The sequence below is a fragment of the Trachymyrmex cornetzi genome, unplaced genomic scaffold (assembly GCF_001594075.2).
Source record: "Trachymyrmex cornetzi isolate Tcor2-1 unplaced genomic scaffold, Tcor1.1 scaffold391, whole genome shotgun sequence".
Taxonomy (NCBI): Eukaryota; Metazoa; Arthropoda; class Insecta; order Hymenoptera; family Formicidae; genus Trachymyrmex; species Trachymyrmex cornetzi.
This window is the reverse complement of record NW_017298652.1, coordinates 31,983-39,312: the sequence shown is the minus strand read 5'-3', so window position 1 is coordinate 39,312 and position 7,330 is coordinate 31,983. Positions and strand designations below refer to the sequence as shown.

Here is a 7,330-nt window from a genome sequence, read left to right as displayed (position 1 = left end):
CCTATGTAGCCGATGCAAATGAGGTGGGACAATATTGTTCGCGATACAGTATCTTAAGAATCTAGCGTGTAAAAGACTTTTAGTTAAACAAATACGGAATTTAATCCATGACTTTAGTAATCTAACTGTTTCTGATCCAAAAACGGAACAAACAAATTGAAAAAAGGAAGAATATTGAGATAGACGCATATTTACAGCCTGCGTATAATAAATCCGTTAATAACTGAGAAGTTTAATAGATTGAATAGCGAGCATATGAGGGTGTCATTTTATAGTGTTAATAAATTGCAAGAATTTATTAGGGTGCATAAGGACCCCTTACCGCGTGATAAGAAGTCGAAGGTTGTTTATAAGATTTCGTGCAAAAGCTGCGACATGAGTTATGTTGGACAGACGTGTAGACAACTGAAGTCAAGAATCACGGAACATAAGAACCACATCCGATAGAACACGTCTGCTCGCAGTGTTATAACGGAACATCGGTTTCAAGAGGGACACGATTTTGACTGGGACAGTGTTGCAATATTGGACGAGGAACCTCACTACAGGAAGAGATCGATTTCGGAGATGATATTCATCAGAAGACTGGACTCAATCTGCAGACGGATATGGAGGGGCTTCCGAAGGCCTACCTCCCGATTATAGATAAACTATAAAAGCTCAAGTTGTTGTCACGTCTTGTCAGTCGGTGTCGCTCGTACACAGTAATAAGTCCTTCGGACGAAATTTTTTTATCATTTTACAATTTTCATTAGTACTAGCTAATAACTAAAAAAAAGTGACTCACTGTGTCTGATACCTTCTGGTCAACATATCAGGAACCGGTTCTCGAATTATTCATGATATTGTTTGCGATACGGTACTTTGTAATTGTGGTGAGCGTCCCTATTTTCGGTTAGTTTTTCGATAAATTAGTTTCTATATTTTTTAATTTGACATTTTTAATATTTTCCTTCTTCTTCATTTTCTTTTCTTTCTTTTTATTTAATTCTGGCATTTAAATTCTCGATGTAGGGGAGCTCACCATGATAGGATTATTTTTACTTTATATGTTAATGTGTGTTTGCTCTGAGGAAGACTCAAAAATGAGTCGAAACATGTAAGCGTGTTCAGTGAATAAAGAAGTTTCACTCTTTATAAGTGTATTATTTGCGCTACGTCTTCTGCGCCCGACTCCTAGTGCCCTTACTCTTTCCAATTCTTAAAAAAATAAAGAATTTGGCGAAACGCAATGATAATGACGGATAATGATGGCACTGTGCGACGGTGCGTTATAATGGTGCAAAATCCATGAGTTGTTTGCCCACAAATCCTTTCTTTTTTGGCTAATTGCTTCACGCAAACGTTTCATAACGCCCAAGTAATACTCCTTATTAACTGTCTGACTTTCTGGCAAAAATTCGTGATGTACAATACCGTTGTAATCCATGAAAACCGTGAGCATCGCTTTCTTTTTCGACTGAAAACGACGTGGTTTTTTTGGTCTTGGCTCCATTCACTCGCTTGATGTCTGGATTGCGTATCGTACTCATAAACCCACGTCTCGTCTCCAGTAATGATGTGTTTGATGAATGTTGGGTCGGATTCAGCCTTGGAAACCATGTCTTTGGCGATGTCAACGGGGTCCCTTTTTTGCATGAAATTCAGTTCCTTCGGGACCAACTTTGCAGCAACACGGCGCAAACCCAAATCATTAACTACAATGTCCTCAACGGATCCATAAGCAATGTTTAAGTCCTCTGCCAACTCTCTAATAGTTAATTTTCGATTATTGATAAACATTTCTCTCACTTTATTGATGATTTCGTCGGTTTTCGATGTCGACGGCCTGCCACTGCGTTCGTCATCCTCGACCGATTCACGACCACTTCTGAAGCGTTCATGCCACTCGTAAACGGTTTATTTTCTTTAGAGCATCACTGCCGAAACAGTTTCACAATATTTCCAAGGTTTTCGCACCCATAACATGAAAGTTCATCTGGACGTAAAATTTTGCGCTCTTTCAAAATCCGGGATCAAAAATATGAGTTTCTATTTGAAAATTGAAAGTAGACCTTCAAATAACCTTGAAAATGAAGGTCAAGGTCATTGTCAAGGTCATAGTTCAATCAGCCCCTCCATGTCCAACAATTTTTGTTTCAAACATTTTTTTATTTATTCGCGATGTTTCGAGTTATTTGGCTGTCTAAGTTAAAATGGGTCACCCTGTATATGTAACTTTCATACAAAATTACATACACTTTTTTCAGTGAACGAATGTCCGGGAGTTATTTTAAGAATGGGTTATATAGATGTTGTAAAAACGTTAGTTAAACTTGTAGGTAAACGTTTTAAAATAGTTCTTTTACATTAAAAAAAAGTTTTACAATACCCAATAAACATCGTTCCGTAACATTTACGTAATCATTACGGAACGATGTTCCACTATTCTGTAAGAGTTACGTCATTTTTAGATCAAAACGTGTCAGCATATTTTAATTATATTTCGCGTAACAAAGTCGATAAAAGAAAGTAACGTATACATGACATTCATACGAGGGTCGTCTGAAAAATTTTGAGCCTAACATTGAAACAAGTAAATTTTCGGTCAAATTCAATTTTATTTTTCCACATAGTCTCCTTTTAAGTCAATACATTTTTTCCAGCGATGCTCCCACCCCTTTAATCCATTCAAATAATACTGAGCATCTTACTTTGCAAAAGAGGCATCTACGGATGCGATGACCTCCTCGTTCGATGAAAATTTCTGTCCTCCGAGCCAAACTTTGAGCCTAGGAAACAGAAAAAAGTCACTGGGGGCTAGATCTGGTGAATACGGTGGATGGTCAATTAATTCGAACCGCAATTCGTGAATTTTTGCCATAGCGACCGCTGAAGTGTGAGACGGTGCGTTATCTTGATGGAACAGCACTTTCTTCTTTTTCAAATGCGGTCGTTTTTTCTCAATTTCTGTCTTCAGCTTGTCAAGTAATGATGCGTAGTACGTCCCTGTTATTATTTTACCTTTTTCAAGATAGTCGATAAACACAATTCCATGGCTGTCCCAAAAAGCAGTCGCCATCACCTTTCCCGCCGATAAAACCGTCTTCGCTTTCTTCGGAGCAGATTCACCCTTCAGTCTACTGTTTTGATTGTTCTTTCGTTTCAAGAGTGAAGTGGTGGGCCCAATTTTCATCAACCGTTATTAATCGACGCAAAAAATCCGACTCGTTTCGCTTAAACCGCTCCAACAGGGCCTTAGAAATGTTCATTCGAATGCGTTTTTGATCCAGAGTGAGCAAGCGCGGCACCCAACGCGCGGTTAACTTACGCATGCCTAATTCTTCAGGCAATATATGACAAACACATTCTTTTGATATGCCAACAGTCTCTGCTATCTCCCTAATCTTAATTCGAGGGTTGTCCATTATCATTTGATGAATTTCTTCGATGTTACTGGTGGTGGTCGCAGTTGTTGGCCGTCCCGAACGCTCATCATCAGCTAAGCTGGTACGACCACGTTTAAATTCAGCTATCCATCTTTTCACGGTGGCAAATGATGGGGCAGAGTCCCTGTAAACAGCGTCCAACTCGGCTTTAATTTGCGTAGATGTATTGCCTTTCAAATGCAAGAATTTAATTATAGCACGATATTCAATTTTTTCCATTTTTACAAAATCACGACACACATGATTGTCAAACAAGAACTGAAGTCCAAAGTGGCCACAATTGGCACAGATATCTTTCGTAAATATCACGATTATGATACCAGAATGGCTTTGACGAGTAACACCATCTTCATGATGAGGCTCAAAACTTTTCAGACGACCCTCGTAGGTCTCATAAGGAGAGGTACTATGTAGTGGAAATTTTAACAAGTCATTTTACGATAGTGGATTTGTATTATCTCTTCTATTTCTTTTCAGAATAACTTTGAATCAAATTTTAATAAATGCCAAGATAGAAAGCATATCCAAAATCAAAACATAAAACTCCTTAAAATGTATTCAAGGCGTTTAAAAGACGTCGTATATCTCAATTTTGACATACATGCTGTCTGGGAAATATTTACTTTAGCTCAACATTTGAGCTAAAGTTACTCGATTATATCTACGTATAAAATTTCTACTACTTAGTTCCTCTCCTTATGAGCGCGAGCGTGGTGTAGCAGACAGCGTACTGGTCTGTTATACTAAAGATTTTGGGTTCGATCCCCGGCAGAATCGAAAATTTTCGTACGCTCGTAGCTCCTCTCGGAAGGCAATGGCAAACCACCGAGTAGTAGAATACTTGTCCAAGAAACCTCTCTATCAAAAATTGCCGTTCGGAACCGGCGTTTAAACTGTAGGTCCCAATAGACGATCAGATTGCGCGCACGGGTATATGAGAGGGAGGTGCCTACGCGCTGGAGACAGCGTATGGCACTTGAAGGAGTACCTCTCCTTATACACATATATACTTGCACCGCTTAAACATTGACTCGCACACGCCCACGCATGCAAATACACCCACGCATACACACCCACGCACAAAAAGAAGCGTAAAACGGACCGTGCAACCTCCATGCGGTACTCTTTGGGTAATGCTAATGCCGGCGGAATGTAACATTCTAAATAAAATTATAAGCTTACATTTCTTAAAAAGCAAGTTGAATCTATATTCAAATTTATCAAAGTGTATTTCACGTCGTTCATTTCTATCTCGACATCTGCAAACACAAATTTCTCGATTATTGTCAACTTAAACATAATATTCCTCTTTCGAACTTATCTAGCAAAAAGCCGAAAGTATAATTGTCAATAACATTTAGCCGAAAACATAATTTTTGTCGCGTGAATTTTCAATGCAGTACTTGACAATTATTTGTTGATATCTGTTAACGTTCTAACTAAAGGTGTGCAAACGAAAAATCGACCTGTTTCGGAATGTACAAACGAAAATCTATCGAATCATGCCATTTTGAGCACAGTAAGTGCGATTTGAACGTATCTATCGCTGTCGAGCCTTTTCGAAACTTTAATTGTTAATAACTTTTTAACTAAAGGTGTTCAAACGAAAATTCGACTTGTTTCGCAATGTGCAAACGAAAATCTATCGATTAGTACTATTTCAAATCCGTTTCTGTTAAATTCGAGCCGAAAATGTAATTTTGATGGTGTGAAGTTTGCCCCCCAACATTCATTTGTTAATAACTATTTATCCAAAGATGTGCAAACAAAAAATCGACCTGTTTTGGAATATGCAAACGAAAATCTGTCGATTCATGCCATTTTGAGCATAGTAAGTGCGATTTAAACCTATTTGCCGCTTTCGACCTTTCTCTTAACTTTAATTGTTAATAACTTTTTAATTAAAGGTATGCAAACGAAAAATTGACTTATTTCGGAATGTGCAAACGAAAATCTATCGATTAAGACCTTTTCGAATCAATTTGTTCAATGTAGGGGGGCTAGCGTGAAATTAGCTCCCCCAAAATTGTTTTTTTAATAATTTTCTTACTAGAAGTGTGCAAACGAAAATTTAAAGTGTGCATAAATGTATAAACGATGAGCAATCAAATGAACTATAGAAAATTAATTTTCTCAAAAGTTGGGGGACCAACTTCACACGGGTGTCTCTGGGAACCTGTTAAAATTATCAGTCACCATCCAAGCCCACGTTCATACATTCTACAAGATCAAAACGGGTCAATGCTCAGGCGAAATAATTTCCATCTAAAAAATTCGCCAAATGAGTTTAAATGAACTCATTGCTCAGAAACGGACTTGGATGCAGACTCAGCTGACAAAAGCACTATTGATCCTCAACTTGATAGTTCTGCTGAAAGACAGCCTATAGTGGATCTTTAACAGCGGAGTAATCAAGAAATGCATAATTCTAATGATCTGATTAAGAAAACGCGCAGTGGCAGAAATATTAAACGACCAGTCAGACATTTAGATTAAGTAGATTCTACAATTTTATTTATTTATTTTTTGTTTTTTTTTTATGAAAGACGAAGATGTAATAGTTGATCATATAAGAGAGGGGGCAGGGGGTGCGGCGGCGCCAAGAGACGAGACGACAACGAGAGAGACACACAAAAAGGGGAAGCTGGTGTACAACAATGAATAATAAGATATTAACTAGCATCACACTGTGTCATTATTAATAAGCACTTTACATTTTCCTCATAAGAATTATTTGACGATGAATATTTATTGCATTTTTGTTTTTTCTTTGCGATTAAGGACCGAATTACCAAACGTAATTTGTAGTCGTGTATTGGTGCCTTGTATTGACGGCTCTATGATCCTCATCTAACAATAGATCTGTTCGCGTTGTGTATATTCTGCATCTTCGTTTTTTCCCTTTTTAATGTCTAAATATATTATATATCCATCTCACTTTAAACAATTTTTGGAAATGTCTAAATATATATCCATCTCACTTTCAACAATTTTTGGAAATATTAAGCAACGTTAACAGACCTAATGAATGCAGTGAAGGTGATACTAATAGCAAATTCGATTGGACGCACTCAGTGCGCACACTAGCTGACGTACACAAAATAACGTAAGTGTGTACCTTTTTAAAAAAAAGGTAAAAAAAGGCTCCAAGTGTTCATGTACCTTCCATAAAAAACTGTACTTTACATAAACTAAAAAAAACCGTTACATAAATAATATAATTCAAGTGGTAATATTTTGTTAACTTTTTATTATAAATTACCCCTCAGTAGTACGTATGCATGTATAAAAAAAAAAATAAAATCGAATCTTTAAATTATGCCAAATGGAAAAAGAATATATAATTTCTTGCAACATATAACACATACTATTGTATTTTGTAAATTGCGAAAAGAACATATATTTTATTGCAACATATAACATTTAATTAACGAGACAAAATGATACGTAGCTTTATCTTTCTATTCATATTCAAGAGTCTTTTATATATTTGCAATGGAATACAACATTTAATCTCAAAAAATTAAAGACGAAGCATCACAAAATGAGAAAATTTTATGAAAATAAAATTTTTTATGTAAAAAAACTTGGCGCGCTGCTAGACCTCAAAATATAATAAATAAATGTTACAGAAAATGTTTACTGTAAATTTTACAGTAAATGTTACTGTAAAAGAAATAAACAATGTTTACTGTTTAATTAACATTAACTAACATTAAAATTACAATCACAATTACAATTAAGATTATAATTAATTTTAAATCTACTTTTAATTTTAACTTAAACCGCATGTCTTACAAATCTGAAATCATTATTCTAGTCTTATACGCTTTTATAATATATAACGCATATCATACAAATACTTATTCTACGAGTATAATAAATCTAAGCCGCATACCTAT

The 7,330-nt window shown here is 36.1% G+C and overlaps 1 long non-coding RNA gene across 1 annotated transcript in view; it reads left to right on the top strand.

Moving 5' to 3' along the window:
* LOC108764011 (uncharacterized) overlaps positions 1-4,272 on the top strand; it is a 21,607-nt gene extending 17,335 nt beyond the window's left edge. The window contains exons 2-3 of the long non-coding RNA XR_001940252.1: positions 402-410; positions 4,132-4,272. This is a non-coding gene — a long non-coding RNA (uncharacterized LOC108764011). The remainder of the gene's footprint in view (positions 1-401; positions 411-4,131) is intronic.
* Positions 4,273-7,330: the final 3,058 nt, after the last annotated feature.